Below are 24,375 nucleotides of genomic sequence, written 5' to 3' on the forward strand. Positions count from 1 at the left end.
CTTCAATTCAAAATATTTCTTGATATACATATGTATTTCCAAACTCCAACTCCGCTGTTCATATCACTTCACTTTGTATGATGATGACATACACGTCTTAGAGCGAAATGAAATGAAATGCACAATTTTGACCTTCTATAACTTTGTTAGTAATAATCAGATTTTTTCAAACTTTTCAAAATTATGCATTATTTTATTACTTAGAACCGTACCAAATTTTGTACGTCTAGGGATTTCCGGGTAAATTTCTAAAAAATGGTAATATACTATTATTAACTTTATTTAAGCAAATATCGGAGTGGGATGTATTTTGAGGCCTAGATTTCGTATAGATGCACCATTATGATTTTTTTCAAATTTTTCGGTTGGATAGGTTCTGAGAACGAAGCCTGTTACACTCTTTGGGGCACATATTTTGAGCTCTCACTCCGCAATGTTTCAGCCAGAATCAAAAATGTCATCAGGTTCAAAAAGGCCTAACTCAGTTCTTTCATTTGATACTCCACACGACTATAATCTCGGGCGACCGCATTACTGACCACATTACCTCCTACAGGGTACTACTGTAGTGTACCGTTAACGGTCTTGAATGAAGTGCTCTACCACACTTCAAGACAATGATCCAATATGGATTGTTGCGCCAACGGTTATTATTATTATTATACACAGAGTACACGTTCTCACCATATTTCGTGACAATTGATTTATCCGTTTCTGAGTAAGTCTTGCGCGACAGACAGACATCGAATCGACTCTAATAAGGTTCTATTTTACACAAACTCTTAAAAAAATGGCCGTCACACGATTTGTCCCCCTTAAGGAGTATTTAAAGGAGGCTGAACCAACCAAAGGCCAGAACAGGCGAAGCATATAATAGCGGGACACACAATGGACGAGGTGAAATTATTGAAAGAGGTTAAGTATGAAAAGTTTGTGATCTATGAAAGCTTTTTTTAGATAGGCAGACACCGGAGACCCGCATGGGCAGCCATTTAGTAGATGCGCACTATACGCTCTACGAATCAATTTTTATGTAGACTTTCTGAAAAAGAAAAACAAAGTTTAGATATTGTAATGATATAACTTTTTGGATTAAAAAGTAAGGGGTAAAGTGATAGTATATGGGCTGAACCTTCAAAGCGAACTGAAGAAGATAGTATGTAGCTGCGTGCTTGGGATCATACCGTATCCTGACAATTCAACATACCAACAAGGGACTTCGCGTGCTCCTAATGAATAAAGAACACGCGAGAGTATTGAAAAAAAAAATAACGACTCGACCGTGGTTTACAATACTTCTGAAGCAGGGGAAACATCGATTGAGGTTGTGATCCGCCGTAGATCCTCTCGTCGGGTCTAGAGTCTTATAGTTCTACGGCCGAGCACATAGAAGTTGGGATTTTGATACTTGGCACCTTTTGAAGCCACTACGACAGAAACTACTATTTTGGCAGCAAACTCAAAAGGCCAAGGTCTTGAAGGCTATACAGAAAAAAAACTATTCCCACTGTTTCCAGGGCGGGAAAAATCGCTGGCAAAAGTGCATTTTATCGGACGGGGATTAATTTGGAGGGGATGAAATTGATTTTTGATCACAGTAGGATATAATGCTCAATTGTTCCTATACCTATAGGGATTTCACACAGGGAAATTTTGAAGTTTTATACTATGACGTAGGTCTCGTTTCCGCAGGCTTTTACTCTATAAGGGAATATACGAGGTTTGCTCAAAAAGTTCTCCGCCATAATTTTGAAAGAACTTGAACGTTTGTAGGCACATTTAGGGGGCATATTATTTTTTTTCATGACCGCAGGGTTATTCAATCGCTACCATGTCATTAATGACTGAATATATATATGTAAGTCATTGTCGAATTTTTGTTTTTTATACAATAACAGAAAAGGCCAAACAATGTTTCTTTAATGCTTAGTATACGTATTTCGGCAACCACTTGGCGCCTTTTTCAGCATAATAAGCTCAGAAATGTCCTTAATCTCAATATATACTAACTACTCTTAATAACTACGCCTTAATTTACATATCCCCTTTACGGTATCAGTGAATACATACACAGACGCTCTTTTCTAATGAAGAAACTCTCGTGATTGATTGATATGTGTTTTCCTGCCCCGTTTTATTAGCGTAACTTCTTTTAAATGTTCCTTGACTCGAGTGCTGACTAGCCATTTGGCTTTCCCTACGAGAGTTTCTTCATTGGAAAAGAGCCTCAAGAGTACCGGTTGAATAGATATGGGTAACGTGCACTCATATTTGTATTCATTGATACCATAAAGGGGATATAATTATATAAGATACAATTAAGGGGTAACCATTAATCTAAAGTGAGCCTTAGTGCTAGATTCATGTATTCCATTTTAATTGAAAATTTTGCCTTAAGAGGATCTTAGCCAAGTTTGTATCAAACCTGCTGATAATTTAGAAAAATCTTGTCGTCGGTAGCATAGGGTGCGTCAAATTCCAGGCATTCTAATAGAAGCATACAATCTCTTCAGGGCTCATAAAGCAAGGGAGCTCTACAACAATCTTAAATTAATGTTGACTGGATGATTTTTTAGGTCTAATGGCTTAATTTACAATAAGTACGCTTCTCAAAGCACTATAGTCACCAACGATTACTAAAAAAGAGGTTCTGCGCCACTTTGTTGATACAGTGAGATACAAAGGACCAGAGAAAACGGTAACTGGGAAGTTCGTCGTTATAATGTTTCACACTTGATTCCTCTAAGATGAAAATGCTCATAAAAGGGGGCAGATGATATATTATGCAAAATGCCATGGACTAGTTGCACACTAGACGAGAAAGGGATTTTAGCGTTTGTTTTCGGGAATGATTAATCTGAAGTTGGCGGAGAACAACGTTAAAAGTTGTATCTACATGTTGATTTTATGAACAAAACTCGGACACTTTTAGAACAGATCTCTAATAAGAATCATTACATCTTCATTTGAAGCGTAAACGCATATTATTAAAAGAACAAACAAATAAATTCTAAGCCACATTTTTACAACACTCGATAATAAAGCCCCAAGAACACCACCAGAAAAGCTAATTGCGTTCGCATGCATTTATATTCTGGAGGAATCATCCATGGCTATGATTTGATTAGCGCTTAGTATCTTAAATTACATGCCTTGTATGGAGTGTTAATTTATATTATGTGTTCAAATTGACCATCTTCCATATATAATTAAAAATTGATTGTAACAGATAAAATGCCGGATTAGGTAGTAACATTTAAAACGACTGTATTCTATAGAAATTAGTTTTACTAGTCAAAATAAGCACCATTCCTAAATTGTTTTTCTGAAAAAAAAATGATCCGAAAATGGTGGTCGTTATTCCGAATACATGAGGCCGTGTCATCTCATGAAGCAGTATCATTCTAACTCTGTTGAGTAGTCTAGGTTGAATATGTAATTTGTAATGTCAAACGACCATCCTAATTGGCCAGAGACGACCAAAAGGAGAAACCTATCCCAAAAAAAACGTAAAAAGATGGCGAAATTGACCGTGAAGGTCCGTCCGCTAATATTGAAGCTCCTTCAAAGTGCTTCGTCGACACGCGCTAGCACGCCTGTATGCTAGCCAGGTTCGGAAATGTGCGGGAGGGGGGGTTTCTTTGATCCGTTCCATCCCTCAAGTGCCATTATACTAAACATTTACGCCTTCACCTGATCCTGACAAATAAACCAAAAAGGGGCTTCGCGCGAGCCTAACGAATGACCAACACGCGAGCTAAACCGGAAGTTTAAAAATAACAAAAAAAAAACAAATCGGGAAATGCGAACCTTTGAACTTCTATAACTGTGTTAATAATAGTTGGATTGCTTTCAGACTTTGGAGAAATATGTCCTATATGCTTCTATGCTGATTATTATTATGTGCTTCTGGGACGAAATTAAGGGGGGTTTTCTGGTAAACTTTCAAAACATGGTAATATACTAGTATTAACTTTATTTGTGGCGATCAGTTTTTGAAAGTACTAACCGATACCCCACATGACTATATTTTGTGATAAAAAATTTACACCCCCCTTTCGCATGCATGGGGAGCAAATTTTACACAAAATGGTGCCATTCGCTACATGTAAGGGGGCATATACAGGTTCTTACCGAATTTCATGACAATCGGTTTTGTCGTTTGCGAGTAAAACGGATGTAACAGACATTGAATGCATTTTAATAAGGTCTTGTTTCACAGAAAACCTTAAAAAGACCACGTAAAATTCCGGACCCGAGTGCCGCGATCGAAAAGGAGGATCCACGAGGGATCGCATCCTCGACCGATGTTTCCCCTGCTTCAAATTTATTGTGAGGCGCGGCTTTCGAACTTCCCTCCCAGCCTTGATATCTTCAGGCCATTATGTTGGCTGCTTAGAAAGAGTTTTGCGGGGCTAGAGAGGAGTAGGGGAAATTAGCTCGAATTCATTTCCATTTGTAATTCAAGGTTTCATTCTACGAAAAATCAGTACAAAAAAAGAAATAATAAATATTTGAAAAAATGAAAGAAAGATATATTAATATAGCATAACAAAAAGAAATAAAGATAAGAAAGAAAATATATATGTATGTCATAAAATAGAACAAAAGGCAACAAAAGAATAATAATAATAAAAAGAACTCTACCGTAGCCGGTCCCAAGCCCGGTTGTCAAAGGGGGAGGGATGGATAGGTTCACTCTGAATGGCTGTACGCCACCACAGCGTCTGAGGGGGTAGGTGAGGAAATTGCAGGAACTTTGCAGTCTTGCAGATTACTCACTAAGGAAGCTATCCCAACACCTGGCAGCTAGGGATAAAACGCACCAAAAATGAAAAGAAGGAGAAATTTGAGGTCCGGTACGGATAACCGGCGGGAGTCGTCTGACTTGGTGACTGGGTCGGGCTCTCGTAATGGACAGCATGGCGTCGAAACTGGTAGTCGTGCGGCGGTTCGACGTCTAGGCGCCACGACGACCAGGAGCACAGCTCCACCTGCTGCAGCTGTTTCGCCATAATCTGTGGCGACCACTTCAGCAGGTTCGCGTAGGCAGTGGATGAAATGGACTGAAGAGATGAACCTCTTCATCATCCGCCCCTACTACGAAATAACGGCGGTGGGCGGGTACAACATCTTACCGCCCCTTGTTGCACCAGACATTCGTCGAGCGTTTCCCGCAATTCACGCACGTGACTGTGCAGCGAGTCGCAGACCAGTACCGTTTTATTACTCGCAGCAACAGAATCCCGACCACCATCAGGGAGCGTGTTCTACTTGAGGTCATCGGGAGAACTAGTGACCGAGAGTCGTGGGGGGCAGAGGCGGCGGCATCAAGAACACCACGCCGCAGGCAACAGTTTCAGTAGTCGCGAAGCACTCTTCTCCACCGTCCAGCTGAGGTTTTCGCCGAGGTTCGGGGCGAATTCCAAAGAGCGTGTATAGAATTCTTGGATATGGATCCTTTGCATAGGCCAGGTATTTCCAGGCTCTATGCATCTCCAGCAACTCCGGGAATTCTTTCTCAAATCAACGATGAGATTGCTTCTCGGCTGTGTGCTGATATGTCGCTGCTGCAACTACAATCACTTGTGTATTGTGGTGCAGTTGCTGCTATCAGATTGCACGGTCAGAAAATTCGCTTCCGTGTTATTGATTTGAGTGACCAAAGAGATCCATCATGGAAAATTCGTCTGAACGTCGGCGGGACTCATTAAGGCAGGACATTGCTAAACTGATTCAGATTAGTTCTGCCGATGCCAGCATACGGGTGAGAAATAAAGCGCAGAGGGTTTACCGGAACTATGCCGTCCCCATTGAGACACCCGTAGTTGAATTCTGGACACACTAAAGCAGAAACTTTCTGTCATATGCAGTCGGTTGTGACGGTATGGCGAAAGTCGTTCCAGTCGTGTCCAGAATGCAACATACGCGGGAACCAGCGGAGCTTTTTCAGATCTCTCAATGAATCACAACATAGCTTCCAGACAGTGCAGTTTTTGGCAACGGAAGCGAAAGAATATTGAGGTGGACTTTGACGGTTACCCGCCCAGCATGCTGAGTGGATCACCGCCGAAGGCACCCGCCATGCCAATACACCTGGCATAAATTTTGCGGATGTTACCGAAGAGGAAGTTCGACGGCCAATAAACAGCTGGAAGAACTGGAGGAGCCCAGGTCTGGATCGGGTGCAGAATTTCTAGTATAAGAAATTTACCAGCGTACACAGTCGTTTGGCACGCAGTATAAATGAGTTCATGAGCCGGCCGGAGGAATTTCCACCCTTCCTCACTGCGGGGATTACCGACCTTATCCCTAAGAAGAACACGGTGCAGGACCCGGTAGACATAATGCTGATTACTTGCTTACCAACCCTCTACAAATTCATCACGTCCGTTATTAGTGGAAGGATCAATGCGCACCTCGAGACCAACAACATTCTGTCCGAGGAGCAGAAGGACTGCCAAGTTGGGTCAAGGGGTTGCAAAGAACAACTCATTATAGACTCGGTAGTTGTAGGATAAGCAACCAGAGGCCAAAGAAACCTCTTTAGTTGCTATATCGATTATACCAAGTCTTTTGATAGCGTTCCGCATACCTGGCTGATCGATATCCTATATCTGTATCGCATTGATCCGAAACTAATGAAGTTTTTAGCGACAGTCCTGGAAGGGTGGCATATCACCTTGTCAGTGCGTACATCTGAGGGTGCTAATACCTCAGAGCCCATCCGTATACGGAGGGGCATCTTCCAGGGAGATTCGTTGAGTCCCCTTTGGTTTTGTATGGCACTGAACCCCCTTTCATGGCTACTGAATGATGCTAGAGGGCATGGTTTTGCAATAAAGTATGGCCTATGTGCTAAGTGCGAACTGACACACTTGATGTACTTAGATGACATCAAGCTGTATGCTGGGACTGACGACCATCTTAGGAGTCTGTCGCGAATAATAGACATGTTCAGCCGTGATATTTGGATGGAGTTTGAATTAGACAAGTATAGAATCCAAGCCATCTGCAAAGGTCATCACGAGCCGCATGCCGGACATAGCATTGGTGACCTCCACATCGAAGCTATGATCGAGACAAGTACCTAAGAATTCTGCAAGGAACCCATGCTCAAGTTGGTGATCTGAAGGATGCGCTGTTGTCCGAATTCCTGCGACGTGTAAAGCTAGTGCTGAAATCGCATCTCTCGGGGAAGAATAAAATAAGCGCATTGAATGTATTCGCTATCCCTTCACTGGCTTATACATTCGGAATATTGCCGTGGACGAAGACCGATCAGGAAAACGTCCAGCGGCGGATACGGACAACTATGTCCAAATTCCGAATGCATCATCCAAAGTCTGCCGTGGGGTGGATGAACCTGCCTTATGACATCGGAGGTAGGGGCGTGGTTGACGTGGCGGCACAACATCATCGCCAAGTCGACTCGCTGCGCGCTTATTTTTACAGCAAAGAGCAGGCGAGTCCCTTGCATGCGGCTGTCTGTAAGGCAGACTGTGGACTGACTCCACTTAACTTGAAGGATCGATCTTTCAATCCTCTGAGTGGGGTGAAGTCGGACCAAGAGCGGATCGATGAATGGAAGTCGAAGGCAATGCACGGTAAACACGTGAATTGTCTTTGGCAGCCATTTGTCGATTTGCATCTGTCGAACAGCTGGTTGTGCGCTGGGGAGCTCTTTGCTGGGACGGAGGGGTTCATGTGTGCCATTCAGGACGGCGTGGTCGCCACCCGAGCTTATAAGAAGCTCATCATGAAAGAACGGGTGGAGAACGACTAGTGCAGAATGCGTGGTTCGGCGTTAGAGACGTTGGAAATGTATACTGCATAACAAAAGAGTTTGTATGCGGTCGAACATTTTTCAATTGTTCTGTGAAGGACCTTAACGGTCGACTTGCCATCTATGATGACGAGCAACTGAAAAGGTGGAAAGGATACTTCTTAACCGTATCATATCCGGTGAGGTTCTTCCTCCTCTGGATGAAATGGCTTGTCAATGTAAAATGTGGATACAGACTATTCCTCCAAGCAAAAGAGAAATCATTTCGGCCATCAATATACCCAAAAAAAGTAAAGAAGCTGGGCTTGACGGTATCGCTGCATCTGCAAATCTGCTGCTCTTCCTCTCGCACGGAAATCTTGGAAATTGGAAACCTTCTCCAGAGTGGTAGAAGGGGGTGATTGTCAAGATCCCAAAAAATGTAACAATTGCAGGGGTATCTGCGTGCTTCTGTCGTCAGAAAGATAACATCTAAAATAATCCTAGAATGCATCAAAGAACATCTCGAAAGCTTGATCGACAGAGAGCAGGCTGGTTTCCGGTTTGGATTCTCTTGCATAGACTACTCAACACCTCACGGTTTATTTTGGAAAAGTGCGCGGAGTTTAGATCTTCGCTGCATCTGCTCTTCATCGACTTCGAGAAAGCTTTCGACAGCGTGAACAGGGAGTGTATCTGGGGTGCTCTATGCAGGAGGGGCACTGCGGAGAAATTAAAATCCATTATTAACCATGACATATGATGGCGTAAAATGTCACGCGCTGCACTGAGGTAAAATCACGGAGGACTTTGAGGTAGAGGTAGTGGAGTCCACTAGGGTTGCATATTGTCACCGATAGTATTTCTGCCGCCTTGTCCGGAGAAGGTGGAGGAATTGAATGGATAATAACATTTTTTGTCAAATATTTTGACTACGCTTGTAGTGAGCCCCCCCCGGTCGGGAGCTCTTCTCTCATTCGCCTCTTACTGAATTAATTTGCTCAAATAATGCATTTCATAATTTGCAATTAACCTAATGTTCGACGCAGATTGCACATTATTGAATGCATTCGGGCGAATTAATCTTGACAGAGGCGAATGATTTGTCGCATCCGCAGGCGCATGCGCATATTGCTGCCACTTGAACTAAACAGAGGTCAAGGCAACGTAGTGGTAAGGGAAGCCGTTCCCGGGTAGAACAGATGACAGGACTGGAAGAGAAGTTTGGATTGAGGCAGAGGAGACAGCTGGAACAGCTGTCCGGACTCTGAAAGGGATATTTTTCCGACATCAGCAGAGGCAGGAGGGTAAAAAGGATACGTTGGAGCAGAGGAAATTGCGGATGGTTTTAAAGGCGCCGATGGAGTGTTATTCCAGTGGGCGTGCCACGTAAACCTGGAAGGACTACCAATTGGTTCAAAACCAATGCTGGTATCGTTTGCTATTTGATTTCTGCCATTGCGGACAATTGTGATTATTACAAATCTTATGAACTCGTGTGTATCAATTTACCGTAAAAGTTCTAAAATCCGAAGGAAAGGACTTTCATTGTCGTCTCTCCGGTGTTTCAATGTTGGATGTTGTCCTTGCTCGAAAATTCATTTCGGATCCACGTAAAGTTGATGTGAATACCGTTGTTATTCCGATGATCGGTGGACACTCTGGGGTTACAATTATTGCGGTGATAACACAATTCAAATCAAAAGTGTCGTTTTCGCAGCCCGATCTTGACAAAATCCCAGCGCACAGCATATGTAGAAGTAACCGCGAGCTCTAAAATTTTTTTTTTTATTGTAAAAGGCAAATGAAGTATTAAATTGTACATTTTTGAAATTCACACACATGTAATGTTTTAAATATTTTCTTTTAGCCGCTAACAGAATCAGCATCATCATATCTACACACCACGCTGAGCTTGGAGTGCTCGCATGTGTAAGTTTTTAATTTTTCTTTTGTTTGGAGTTCTTCTTTTCTTTTATTTTTTCATTTTTCTTCTTTCTTTGATTTTAATTAATTTTTTTTCTTTCCATTATTATATATTATTATTTTCAATTTTTGTTTTATTTTTATATATTTGTTTTTTTCTTCTGTTGGAGGGAGTAATATATCATGAATTTTGAATAATTTTAATTTATTTGAGGACTTCCTCCCTCTCTCTTCCTCCTTGATCCCGCAAAACCTTTAAAGGGACATCCTCTGAAATAATGGTCTGAGTATGTCAAGGTTGAGAGGGAACCTCAGGGGCCGCGCCTCAATCACGATCGCAGAAGAGGTAATAATCAGGATTGTGATTAGTCGTGGATCTTCCCCCCCTTGATCGCGGTACTCAGGTCCGGAGATTTACGGTTCCACGCGCGCGGTCGAGCCGTTTTTTAAGGTTTTGTGTGAAACAAAACCTTATTAGAATCGAGACGGTGTCTGTCTGTCCGTCTTTTTTTTTTTTTTTTTTTTTTTTTCGGCGTTGGAAGGTGGAAAGGTTCAAAACCTACTGCTGGCTCCTGCCACGCAGTTATGTGAGACTTCTACTCACTAAAACCACCTCCTTCTCATTCCACTCTCCCCACGGAACTCCTATCAAGTATTGCATCGCGGGGCTGGATCAGCTTTTAGCTGCGGCTCATTATGGTTCTCTCCCTTCCTTGTTTTCGTCGTAGTTCTTCCTGCCTAAGCTGTTGGTGAATAGCTTGCAGTTCCGTTACAACCTGGTTCCAGGCATTCGTTGACTCCAGCATAAACTCCACAATGTTTTCGGGTGTTAAACGCCTGTCTGCGACCGCTTCCATTCTTGCTCGGTGCGCGGTGAACCTGGGGCAATCAAATATGACATGCTCCGCATTCTCAGCCACGTTACCACATCTTGGGCAGCATGGTGATTCGTCGTGACCAAATCGATGTAAATAAGCACGACGAAATGCGCTAGACTCTCCAGCTGCATACGTTTTGTCGTAGAGTCGCCGACTTTCCTTCGCCAAGATGTCTATGGGGAGCATCCCTGCTAGTACATATGCCGCTTCTCCTGATGTTGTCCGATATGCACTGCATACCCGGAGTGCACTTAACCGATACGCCATTCCCAATTTTCGGCAGTTCACTTTGTTATTCAGAGCAGTTGCCCAAACTGGAGCTGCGTAGAGTAGCACGGAGCTGACTACCCTGGAGAGCAGAAGACGTCGACTTTGTCTTGGCCCACCAATGTTCGGTAGTATCCTCGAGATCGTTGTAGCGATGGAAGACGCTTTAGTTGCGGCGTACTCAATGTGTCTTTTGAAGTTGAGTCTTCTCTCAATAATTATTCCCAAGTATTTGAGCGATGGTTGGGAGTAAATTGTTTTTCCGCCAACTTTGATTTTCACAGTTGTGTTCTTTCTTCTCTTGCTAATGAGAACTACTTCTGTTTTATGCTCGGCAAGTGAAAGGCCAGAATTTCTCAACCAGGAATTGATCTCCCATATCGCTTCATTTGCATAGATCTCGATCTCGTCTTGGTGCTTTGCGACCACTGTTATTCCGATATCATCGGCGAAGCCAATAGTTGTCACGTTGTCCGGTAGGCGTAGCGTCAACACTCCATCGTACATAACTAGCCACAGCAAGGGACCCAGGACAGAACCCTGTGGCACTCCGCAAGTTGTCGGGAATATTATTAGCCCATCGTCCGAGTCGCAGTAAAGTCTTCTCCCAAGGAGAAACTCGACCACAATGCGCACAATGTACTTCGGGGCTTGTATCTTTTCGAGTGCGTGGATGATTTTTTTCCATTTTGCACTATTGAACGCATTTTTTACGTCGAGGGTTATTACCGCACAGCATTTTCCTTCTTCTATTGCAGCCTGAGCCAAGCCAGTCAGCATGCTGATTGCGTCTACAGTTGATTTTGCCTTACGAAATCCGAATTGTTTGTCGGAAAGGCCTCCTTCCTTTTCCGCAACAGCGAGCAGTCTGTTATATATTACTCGTTCAAATAATTTGCCAATGGTATTGACCAGACATATCGGCCTATATGAGGAAGGGTCACCCAATGGTTTACCTGCCTTCGGAATGAGTATTAGCTTTTGTACCTTCCATTGCTCGGGGAATTCTCCTTCCCTAAGGCATGCCGTGAAAACTTGGGCAAACATACCTGGTACTGTCCTGGCGGCTACCTTCAGGGCAATGTTAGGGATTCCATCCGGTCCTGGAGTCTTTTTTTCAATCAATCTTTTTGCTGCGTCTAGAACCTCCTCATTTTCCACTATCGGAACTTCGTCGGGATTTAACTGTACTGCAGGCAGACTTGTACCATTCAGATCCACTGGGAATAGAGTGTTCACTATATTCTGCAACAACTCTGGGCAAGTAATCGGTGGGGAGCGCTCGCCTTTTAGTGATGACATCACCGACCTATATGCGCCACCCCATGGGTCGGAATCAGCATCAGTACACATCCGCTTGAAATGTTCGGATTTGCTCCTTGCGATAGCTACTTGCAATTTTTTCCTCGCATTTTTATATTGCACGTGTAGCTCCTCGAACTCAGGTCGGTTTCTTCTGCGCTGGGAGCGTCTCCTAGCTTTGAGACACTTTTTCCGGCATTCCTCAATTTCGGAATTCCACCAAAAATTAGGATTTCGTCTTCGGAAAGTGCTACGTCGTGGCATAGCGGCATCGCATGCCCGCTGCAATTTTTCCACGACCTGTGAAACTTTGTTTTGTGCGCTTCCCGATAGCAATGTATCTTCCAGAAGTACCTCCTTGAACATTTCTGCGTCGAATTTCTTAGTTACCCAGCTCATCGTTATTCGTGTTAATGGCTTCAAATTATTCCTTTGCGAGGTTTGAAAGATGATAGCCTGATGATCGCTGTGTGTGTACTCCTCGCTGACACGCCACTCCAAGTGTCTGTCCGTCTGTCCGTCTGTCTGTCTGTCTGTCTGTCTGTCTGTCTGTCACACCCGATTTATTCGGAAACGACTAGACCGATTGTCATGAAAATTGGTGAGAGTATGTAACCTGGTGATCCCTTTACATGCAGTAAGTGGCGCCATCTTGTGTTAAGTTTAAGGGGGGGCTTCCCATACATGTGAATGGAGGGTGCAAATTTTTTTTTCACAGAATGTAGCCATGTAGGGTATCAAATGAAAGGTCTCAATTAGTACTTTTCCAATCTGGTTAAATATTTGTTATTAGATGAAACATAGGGGAGTGAGGGTTCAACATATGACCCACAAAAAGTGTAACAGGTCTCGTTCTCAGAACCTATCCAACCGAAAAATCTGAAAAAAATCACAGTGGTGCATCTCTACGAAATCTAGGCCTCAAAATATATCCGGTTCCGATATCTGCACAAATAAAGTTAATAATAGTATATTTTCACATTTTAGAAATTTACCCGGCACCCCCCTTATGTTCATCCCAGAAGTACAAAATTGGCATGCGTGTAATGAAGAACATAATGCACAGTTTGGTCAAGTTTGAAGAAAATCCAACCATTATTAACAAAGTTATTGGGGGTGAAACTTTACAATTTTTTGTGAATTTCGTGCACTTTACAATCTGCATGACGTCATCATCAGATATCAATTCGTCAATACCACAACGAAATGAGTTCTTATGAATTGGGTCGCAGAGAATTATTTTGTTTTAGTTTTTTAGTTATTTGTCAGCCAGACATGTGTGTATGTAGGTATATATGATAATATATGCGTGCTAATGAACTTTGCGGGTAGTGCCTAATTCAAATAGATATGAGATGTAAATCGGAAATATGGGTACGATCAATTTATATACGTGCATATATGTGTACAGTATTCGGTAATAGGCAGTTTGTTTGTTTAGGGTGAGCGTGATATCTATGGCTGTAATATGTACGTATGTCTCGTATTTTGGAAAAATATGAAGGATTATGTTGGATTTGTAGCTATATACGGACAGAAAAAGGTGCGATGAAGTTTCTCACATAAGATGAACACAAAACCTTTATACCCGAAGCGCGAGCTTCCGGTATTCCGACTTGTTTTATTTTTCAATTGTAGGTCGCGTTCTGGTTGTTATTCGTTAGGCTGTCGCGAATTCCTTGGGTTGTCTATTTTTAAATTCGGTGCGGACCCACGCATCGGTATAGACACGTTGATTTTGTATTAATGACACGTGAGGGGTCAAAGAGCTCAAAGGACCATCCACATTCCCGAGCCTGGCTAGCACAGAAGCAAGAACGTGTCGACCGAACACTTTGATGGAGCTTCAATCTTTGCGGCCGGACCTTCACGGTCAATTTTGCCAACTTTTTAGGTTTTTGGGATAGCTCTGCCCTATAGGTCGTTGTCGGCCATGTAGGATGATCGTCTGATCCTTCTATTTCCCATAAGTTCTTTACACGCTGCTGACATCTGTTTGCTTTCTGACCGCGTCATGTACCTTGGCCAAATGGCTCTGGATTTGGAACGAGAGGCAAGTAAAGTTGGACTGGAGACAAATACCAACAAAATCAAGGTTCTCAGTCTGACGCATCATTGTATTGTCTCTATCTGCATTAATCAGCAGAGGATAGAAAGCATCGATCAATTTGGATATCTAGGAAGCGTGGCACAGAAATGGATGTTGGCCGACACATTATCAGCGTAAGATCTCCTTTTGCTGCCCTTTTTAAGAGCTGGAAATGCAGTTATCTCAACATCAAGATTAAGTTAAAAACGCTAGTCTTCTTTCTGTGTTGCTATATGGGAGTAACACGTGGAAAGTGAACTCCACTGTTGCCTAAAAGCTCGAAGCCTTCGTCAACATCTGTCTGCGAGGTGTCATCGGGGTATGCTGGCCTGATACTATCCTGAACGAAGATCGTACGCACTGTGGCCGGAAGATGGAAGTGGCAGCGATAGGTCACATATTAAGGAGGGGCTAGACCATGCAGTGGAATCTACTCTGACAAGATGGTTGATGAGTGGGTCGCTCCAAGGAAATTTGGCGCTGAACAGTAGAGGAGGAGTGCGAGCTTTTCGGGAAGTCGTGGGGGTGCTGAAGGGCATTTGGGGTAACCGTGGACGATGGTACGTAAGTGTCGTTGACGCCCTATACCCCTATATCGTCCTATATGTAGATTTGTATCTTCGTTTCATGAATGTTACTTTTGGTAACAGGAATTACATGAAAATTATTATAGCGGCAGCTGAAGGTTCATTTTATGTAAAGGAAGAAATAAAAGGAAAACATGACCACTTTTAACGGTCAATTAAGGAGTAATAAACTAAGTGTATTTTTGAAATACATTTAAGTGTTGGAAGCCCACATTTATTGTGAATTCGAAGTTTATTACAGTCAAAAATGCATTCTTACCGTTCCACTTAAATTCTAAGATTTATTCCATCATAATATTGCTTTGGATTGGATGTTTTCAACAGGCTGAACTATTCGCCAACTATTTTGACTACGACCGTCAACCTTCAAATTGGGAGGAATATTCATTACAATCCATTCAATTTCTTTACAGAAAATATTTTACACTTTCTGGATAAGCGCCTTCAACAATTTAAGCAAATCTTTAGCTAATCCATCCACGTTGAGGTTTGCTATGCAATCTAAGATCTCCTGTTAAAAAAAAATGAGCAAGTTCATTATTGTTTTCTTCATCATTGAAGTTCCTTGATCTTAAGGGAATACGAGGTTTGTTAAAAAGGCATCCCACCATAATTTCAGGAGACTCTACAAACAAAGTCTTGGGGGAGTGGAAGGAGGGAGATTCCTATAGGTCTCGGAGTTTTCTGAAGCTCGGACTAGAAATGATGACAATTGAAAAGGTATAATAGGAGCCCGCGAAACTGCCATCTGGGACCCAAATAATTTTCACCGCGGCTTTACTTTTCGCATAAGTTTTAACACCCCGGGCTCTGACATCCTCCCCGCGGCTCTGCCGCCATGTTACTAAAGAGTGAGGATGTGTAAGTCATTTTCGAACTTTTGTTTTGTACAGAGTAGCAGGAAAGGTTGAACAGGGTGTTTAAAGCGCGGGAGTTCTCAAACGGAAATATCCGGAAAAATTAAATAAGTATCTGAGGATGAAGAAGTAGGAGCCAGGTAGCGATATAATTCTTGTAGGCCCTCAATATTCATGAATAATATTGTCATTGATAAAGAAAGGTGATGGTGATGAAGAATTCTGGAAAAGCATACAACTCAAATCTGGAGTGCGCTTTAGTGCTGCATCCATGTATTCCATTTGAATTGAAAATGTAGCCTTCAAAAGGATCTTAACCAAGTTTGTGCTGAAGCTGATGACAATTAAGCAAGATCTATTTCGTTTCGACGTCACATAGGGTGTGCTGGGTACTGTGAACAGTGATTCTAACTTTTTCGATCCAGTGATCGTGAGTGTTGAAAGTCGGGTTTGAGACAATTTTAAACATTGTAATAGAAACACACAACCTTTTTGAGGCCCAAAAAGCAAGGCACATCCAGTAATATTAAATTACGGTTAACTGGATTCTTTGGCTCTAGTGGCTTAGTTTACAATGAGTATGCTTCTTATGGCACCACTATCACCAATAATTACTAAAAAGAGGTTTTGTGCGATTTTGTTGAAGCAGTGGGAGGCGGCAAGATGAAAATGCCCATAAAAGAGACGATTTTTTTGAACAGAGAAGACATTATGTAGAATGCGTTGGACCGGTTGCGTACTATACTAGAACAGGGTTCAGCGTTTTTTTCGGCAGTGATTAGTCCGGACGAGGACAGGAAAAACGTTAAAAATTGTATCTCAATGTTAATTTTATGAATAAAAGTCGGACACGTTTTGAACAAATCTTTAATCTCTAAAATCAGTACCGCTTCGTTTGATGCGTAAACGCATATTATCAAAAGAAGAAATAAATAAATTCTAAACCACATTTTTACAACACTCGATAATAAAGCCCCAAGAACACTATCCGGAAAACTAATTGCATTCGTTTGCATTTATATTGTGGAGGAACTACCTATGGCTATGATTTGATTAGCGTTTAATACTTTTATTTACATACATTCTATGGATTGTTAACTGATATTATGTGTTGAAATTGACCATTTTCCATATGTAAATGTAAAAAAATTGATTACATTAGGTTGTTACAGATAAAATGTCGGATTAGGTGGTACAATTTCAAACGACTGTAACTCTATGGAAATTAATTTTATTAGTCAAAATAACCCCAGAAGATTTGAGACACTTATGGAATAAATATTTATTATTTCGTTAATTTATTAATATTTATTTTAAATTATTATTTTTTTAATTCCTAAATTTATTGTTTATTTTTTTGGTTGACGGCTCTCTGTTCTTTTTTTATTCCGCTGGCTCCGTGGCTGTCAACTTGCTACCAACAGGTAGGCGAGCTACTCAGTCGAGTGAGCTTCGAGTCGTGGTGAGTTGCACTACTTTGGTGTGGAGCTCGGACGAATCTCCGCTAAGCGGCTCAACACTGCAGCGCCTCTACACCACTCCACCACCTGCTGATACTGGGTTTCAGCGACAAAACCCGACTTTAAGTGCGCCAATTTTAGGGGCACAGATCGAATCTCAAGCGCCGTGCATCTTTCTTTCCCGGAGACCTTAGCCCTGGGGACAAAAGACTTTAACCTGAACACGGAGACGTTCTTGGGCCTGCTGTCGACGTCAAGACTAAAGAAGTGTTCCCCTCTGCTCAATACTTCATATGGGCCCTCATATGGTGGGTTGCAAGGCCTTCCAGAAAGCATCCACGCGAACCAAGACGTGTGTGCAGACGTTCAGGTCCTTGGGGGTATCAGTCTTCGTCGAAGATAGACGGGGTGGGGGGTGATTTTAATTTCGCCATGGCGTCCCGGATCAAGTGCAAAAGCCCAGTGGTGGAAAGGGTATCGAACACAGGATCGCTGCCACCATTCCAGCATCCATGGATGGATTGTGGGTTATACGCAATCGTCCGATGGCGTTTGAAGCGTGGGAGTTTGCCTAACTCCGAAAACAGTGTGTAAGATCCTGAACGGCCTCTGTGGACCACGCAATCACGCGTGAGTTTTTCGTCTTGATGTTGTGCGGCTTTTTGAAAGAAGAGACGGTAGAAGTTTACCATGCCCAAAATGCTCAAAACCTTCGCAGATTCGTGACTGTTTTAAGATAGGGGAAGTCTGTGATGTCCTGCACCTTGTCTGGATACTGGTGGATTTCCTCATGGGAAATCGTGTGGCCTAAAAACTTTACATGCTGTTGGAGGAATTTATGTTTTTCAACGTTAAGTACAGGAACGGCTTCAAGGAGACGTTCAAAAATGTATTCGAGATGTTCCAAATGCTCAGAATTAGAAGAGAAGGCGACCAAAACAGCATCCACGAAACAAAAGGTTTTTTCAGGACAGAGCGCCGCATTGCCTAGGCCAAAATGTATTTGTGTGAATTCGAAGAGTCCGAAGGTTGTGCATATTGTCGTTTTCGGAATATCTTCTGGAGCTACAGGGATTTGATGGTACGTCCTAGATCGTAAAAACACGGCTGTTAGTGGCAGACGGTTAGTCGTGGGGGGAGTGGTATGGGATAGCGGTCTGAGCATTCAGACGTCTGTAATCGGGATCCGTCGACAAAAATTCTGTTTTATTCAGTTTCAATCTGAGACCGTGTTGCATGAGGCGATCATTCCATTTTTGCACAAGTTGCTCGAGATCATTTTTGCTATTAGACGCTAGGAAAACTTCATTTACTAGGTGTAATCGCAGAGCATACCAAATGAGTTCGCGTGGAACATGCATAGTATGGGACAGTAACCGGATGGGACGGTAATTTGAACTCTCTGCTGGACTGCCTTTCTTTTTTCACATTGGAAGAGTCGTGCTTTCTTGTCAGTCAGATGTGTTCTACTTTCCAGTTCCTCGCTTTCCAGTGCTCAGATGCGATGTCGTCACGTCCTGCTACTTTCCCCGATTTCATTCGTTTTATTGCTTCCTCTGCTTCAGTGGTTGCTAGTCCCGGACGAACAAATTCTTTCGCTGAAATCTGTTCGCAATGTTCTCACCGTCTATGTGTGCGTCAATGTCGGCTTTTGACCAGTCAATAAAGATTTCTCTCTCCATTCCGAGTGCGCAGTTTATTGTAAAAACCTTTGTAATGAACTACTTGGGTAACAGTGATCGTTTTTTTTTGTTTCCCGATTGGCATTCTTGTAAATTTGGCAATTGGCCAGTATTTTATTGCCGAGAAGCTTGTGGTAGAGACGTTTATTTTCAAACACCTTCATTTGGGCAACATAAATTCAGAGTCAAGTATCTCGGTTGCTGAATGGGTTAACTGATTTGGTGACCCTGAGAGTTACGTGGGTCGCTTTGTGGATCGTGTTTTTAACTTGATTCCACGATTCCTCGGCGCTCGTAATGATTGGCAATTGCGTAAGTGCGATCATTTCTTCGCGGCGGGGCAGTGTGTTATTCTTGCTATAATACTTTATTGGTAACATGATTCACGAGACAATCAATGGTCTCATAGGGAATGGTTTTGCAGTCAGTGACATTGGTATGTAGCCGAATGTAGGAAGATAAGACAATCGTTTGATGAACCATGTATTCACAAGTACAAGGTCGTGGGTGTCTACGAAATTGACTATACGCTTGCCACCCTCATTGTGCGGTCCAAACCCTTTTCCTCCATGGCACCTATTGTGGTCGACTTTTTTACCCAAATGATCAGTAAAGTCGCCCACAATAAGGATATAGACGTCAGCAGGCGCGTTATAGGCCTTTATATCGAGAAATTGCCAGAAGGCATTTATCTCAGTATCAGGTCGACCTGTTTGTGCTGCGTATGCGGTGAAGAAGGTCATCAAATCGCTCGACTTCTTTAATAGCATCAAGGAAATCCGTCGAGATATTAAGTTCGTGAGCTACCAAAATGGAGAAATTTAGAGCCATTTTTGCCCCGTTCGCGTTCTATGTTGCAGCTTTTGGCACCAGACCATCGGGCTTCTCTTAGAGCACAAATATCAATGCGCCTTATCCGGAGGTCTTTTGTGAGTTTCTTGGGCTTTCAGTAAGGGTGTCAATATTTAGTGTGTCAACATGTGTTTGGTTAGCTCGGACTAACTTATTTGCATCCTGGCGTCGTTCATGCCTCAAGAAGTTTTGTCTATTTCTTGATAGGACCGAGGCCCGACCCGTGTCAGTTGAGGTGAATGCCCTAGGGTTTTTCAACGACATGCATTTTCTTGGTAGGTCTGTCGCGGGATGTGTCACCAAGAGAGATCAGGTAGGCTTTAGCATAGTGGAGTAAATCCAAGTATGCTTTATTCACCTCTTTCCGTGATGTCAGCAATTTATTTTTGTTTTACTAAGGTTAGTACACAGTATCTTGCCCTTCTCCTTCATCCAGGTTTAGGACCAGCATGCTATGTAAATAACATGGCGGAGTTGAAAACTTCAAACTTTCGGTAACACATGTTGGTGTCATCTAGGTACTCGAACCCATCAAAATTTCGAAGGAAGGAAGGAAGGAAAGGCGAAATATTGGGTGATGATTGGACAACTGAATTCGTAGTGGGTAGGCCACATTTTCAAACTGAGTTCCATTTTTGTTTATGCTATACAATGGGATCCACTATCCTAAAGTAACTGGCTAGTGTGTCGCCCTAGAAGTACCTTGTTCAGAGCAGTAAAGGAGGAGTGTATTCTTCTCTGAAGGAGAAAACTAAAACACATTTCAATGAACCAACAGCAACGGCTCGCTATGCTCCAATTAGGGGGTATCGGCAATCATACATAAATTCATGTTTTTTCTGCTATGTTGTCAAAGTGTAATGAAAAAGCGATGTTTGACGGAATGACCATGATAAAAATATTCGATACATTTCACGGTGATGGTAACCGCACCTTTCATATTTGTTTTGATAGTAAATCAACGTTCGCAGGGGAACATTCATCAGAGCTATTCAATATGCCAAAAATAGAGGCATGGAGGTAATAGCAGGATGCGATGTCAAAGCTCACCACATATGCTGGGGAAGTTCGAAAATCAATGTAAGAGGATCGAGACTACTGGAGTATCTAGTAGGAACCGATTTGCAGATTCTTAATTTGGGTAATGAACCCACTTTCTTCAACGTGGTCAGGCGAAAGGTCATCGAAATTACGGTGGCATCTCTTGACATCGCGGCTCTGATCGGAGAGTGGAGAGCATCAAACGATATCACACTCCTGGATCACAGACGCATATTTCGTAATGGGCATGGATCCACCTCCACCCACGCCATTTCGGAATCCGCGGAAAACAGATTGGGTGATGTATAAAATAGAATTGAGCGCCCGAGTCATGATCCTTGGGAAGCGCATCAAATTCATTGCTGGAATTGAGAAGATAACCCAGATGATGACAACTAGCATGAGGGAAGCTTTCGAAGAAAGCTGTCAGCTGTCAAGCTGAAGGGTAAAACACCATGGTGGAACTCGGATTTGACAAAACAGAGGAGAACGACACGAATGCTCCACAATCGTGCTTTGAAGTGTGATTCCGGCGTTATAAAGAGGCACAGAAGGCTCTAAAGAAGAGCATAAGATCGGCTGAACGATCGACATGGAGACGCTTTTACGAGACTAACTCTTCTGAGCCAACCTCAAAGCTGGAGCGGATTCTGGTCAAAGAATGTAGCCAGAAACTGGGTTATTTACGTTTACAGAACGGGAGGTACACAGAAAGCGATAAGAAATGACAAACCATTTGCTTGAAGTGCACTTCCCAGGCAGCATCCAAATCTCGGGGCCAACAGGTGTATACAGCCCTCAACCGAGAGACTGGAATCTAGTATGCAAAGTAGTATCACTGGAGCGAGTAAAATGGGCATTTAACTCGTTCCATAGATACAAGTCTGCAGGTCCGGATGGCATCATTGCTGCCCTAGTAATAGAGGGAATGGATGCACTGGGTCTACATATTCGGAATATATATCAAGCGTGCCTAGCACACGCTTATGTTCCAATTTACTGGTGTGATGTGAAGGTGCTATTCATTCCTAAAACAGGGAAACTCTCATACACAGACGCAAAAAGCTTCCGACTGATCAGTCTAACGTCCTTTCTGCTAAAAGGACTAGAAAGACTCGTAAATCGGTTCATAAGGGATACACACATTACTAAGTGGTCACTTCACCATAGGCAACACGGCTCTCAGAAAAGCAAATCTACGGAGACAGTACTCCATGAACTTACGGCAAAAATTGAAAAGGTTATAACCGAAAAAGAATACGCCTTAGGCGCATTCATGGACATCGAAGGTGCCTTCAATTATGCCTCATTCGCGGCAATTTGTGATGCGGCAAGACATCATGGAATGGAACCGCTGCTAATCAGTTGATTCCTTCACATGCTAGAGTGGAGAAAAATCCACATATCTATCGGGCAGAAGTCTATTGAAGCAGGATGTCTCAGGGGCTGCCCACAGGGACCCACTAGGAAAGTCAAGTGGGGCAGCTATACGCTATCCACCTTAGCAGGGTCGGAAATCCAGCTGGCACAACCAGTCTAGTACTTAGGAGTACATTTCGACTCCAAGTTAACGTGGAAGCACCATATCCAGGAACAATAGCAGAAATCTTGCAGATTGCTCTGGTGCTGTAGGAATGCGATGGGTAAGATCTGGGGACTTTTACCAAAACGGATATACTGGATGTATAATAATAATAATCGTTGGCGCAACAATCCATATTGGATCAGGGCCTTGAAGTGTGTTAGAGCACTTCATTCAAGATCGTAACGGCACACTACAGTACACTGTAGGAGGCAATGTGGTCAGTATTGCGCTCGCCCGAGATTATTACTCTGGTTTTTGGCTCAGGTACTTATTCACAGTTGAGTCGACTGGCTTCCGACGTCAAATCACGATTCAAATCTTACTACCACCAGTGGGATTCGAACCGCGATCTTCCGTGCGACAGCCTTGTGCTTTAACCATGCAGCTATCCGGACCTGGATATATACATCCATAATAAAACCCATTCTTTGAAAAACATCCGGTAGCCCTGATGTCGACCGATCATATGGTTTCCAGATTCGTCTTTGAAAAGATATACACTGTCGTAATCATCGAAAGAGAAGAATGGTTGACAAATGGCCATACGTCTTTTCAGATTACAGACTTAATAATCTTCACTGAGGAGTCAGTCAGGAAGGGCGGATCGGGCGCAGGGATGTTCTCATTGAATCCGATTATAGAACTGGCGCGATTCCTTGGAAAAATGACGACCATATTCCAGGCGGAGATATATGCCATTTCATTGGCAGCAAAAGAATGTCTGCAGCAAAAATGGAGGGGTCGCACCATTCGAATCTGTACTGATAGTCGGGCGGCATTATCAGCACTAAATGGCAACAACATATCAAGCCAGTTGGTGTGGAGTTGTCATCAGTGCTGCTGAAACTTGGCCAACTGAACGAAACATTCCTGATGTGGGTACCGGGGCACTCTAACATCGTTGGTAATGAGGAGGCTGACAGTCTGGCTCGCCAAGGGCCTGGATCCACAATGGTGGGGTCAGAATCAGCTCTTGGAATCCGATCATCTACTGTCAAGCCTACTCTGAAGGGTGAAATTGCAAGGATTCACGCAGTCGAGTGGATAAATTTGGACTCTTGCGGGCAGGAGAAAATCCTTGACATTTTTGTTGTCCCTTAAGAAGTGGGACATGAAAACCCTAGTAGGGCTTTTAACGGGGCACTGCTTCTTAAACTACCATATGGAAAAGATTGGGGTGGTGGTTTCGGCTATGTGCAATCAATGTGAGGAGGAGGAGGAGTCGGGCCTGCACTTTTTATGCACCTGCCCGGCATCCTCAGATCTCAGTAGAGAACACCTTGGCAAGGTTTTCTTCAATGAAGAATCTGCACACTGTCTGCCTCTGGAGAATGTTCTCAAATTCACTAAAGCCTGAAACACTGTAGGCGGGAAGCCATTGAATAGACGATTTACGGGGATAGTACAATGGGCCTAACAATGGCTTGAGTGCTCGGAGCTGCGGCTCCCCCCAGTAAACTAAAGTAACTAAATCATCGTTGGCAATACAAAGTAGCAGCTGGTATGGAGCTGTTACCAGAAGTTGTTGAAATTAAGTCGGTGAAAACGTTACGGATATAGGTGGGTACTAGGGCACCTAGGCTGACAGATTGGCCATCCAGGGGTCTGGTTTTTGTAATAGTGGGACCAGAGTCGGCTTTTCCATTAAACTACCTACATATTTTTGAGTCTTTTCCGAAGGGTAAAGTCGCAAGGGGAAGCTTGAACTTTTGTCTGCAGGTTTAAATTTTTATAAAATAACCTGAAGTCTGAGCCTCTAGAGCGAGATTTTTATAGCCTCTAGTGTGGTGGACATGAAGATCGTATTGAATTTCTAGAGGGACATCGCTTATATGACTGACACTAGGAAAAATCAGAGCGTTGGGTTTGGTTTTTTGCAGCTAGTATGAGGTTGAGGACGACGTTGACATGAACTCATATGCGGTCCGGATTTCTTGGACTTAAAAAAAAAATTCTTGGCAGCTGTCAGAATAAACGTCAGTAGATGAAACACGTCAATCTTTGATACCTAAATGCTTGGAGTAACGTTTTCTCTTATATTGAAGAAACTCTCCCAACTTAAGGTTCATTTTATGTAAAGAAAG

This window comes from Hermetia illucens, chromosome 1 (genome assembly GCF_905115235.1).
Source record: "Hermetia illucens chromosome 1, iHerIll2.2.curated.20191125, whole genome shotgun sequence".
NCBI lineage: Eukaryota > Metazoa > Arthropoda > Insecta > Diptera > Stratiomyidae > Hermetia > Hermetia illucens.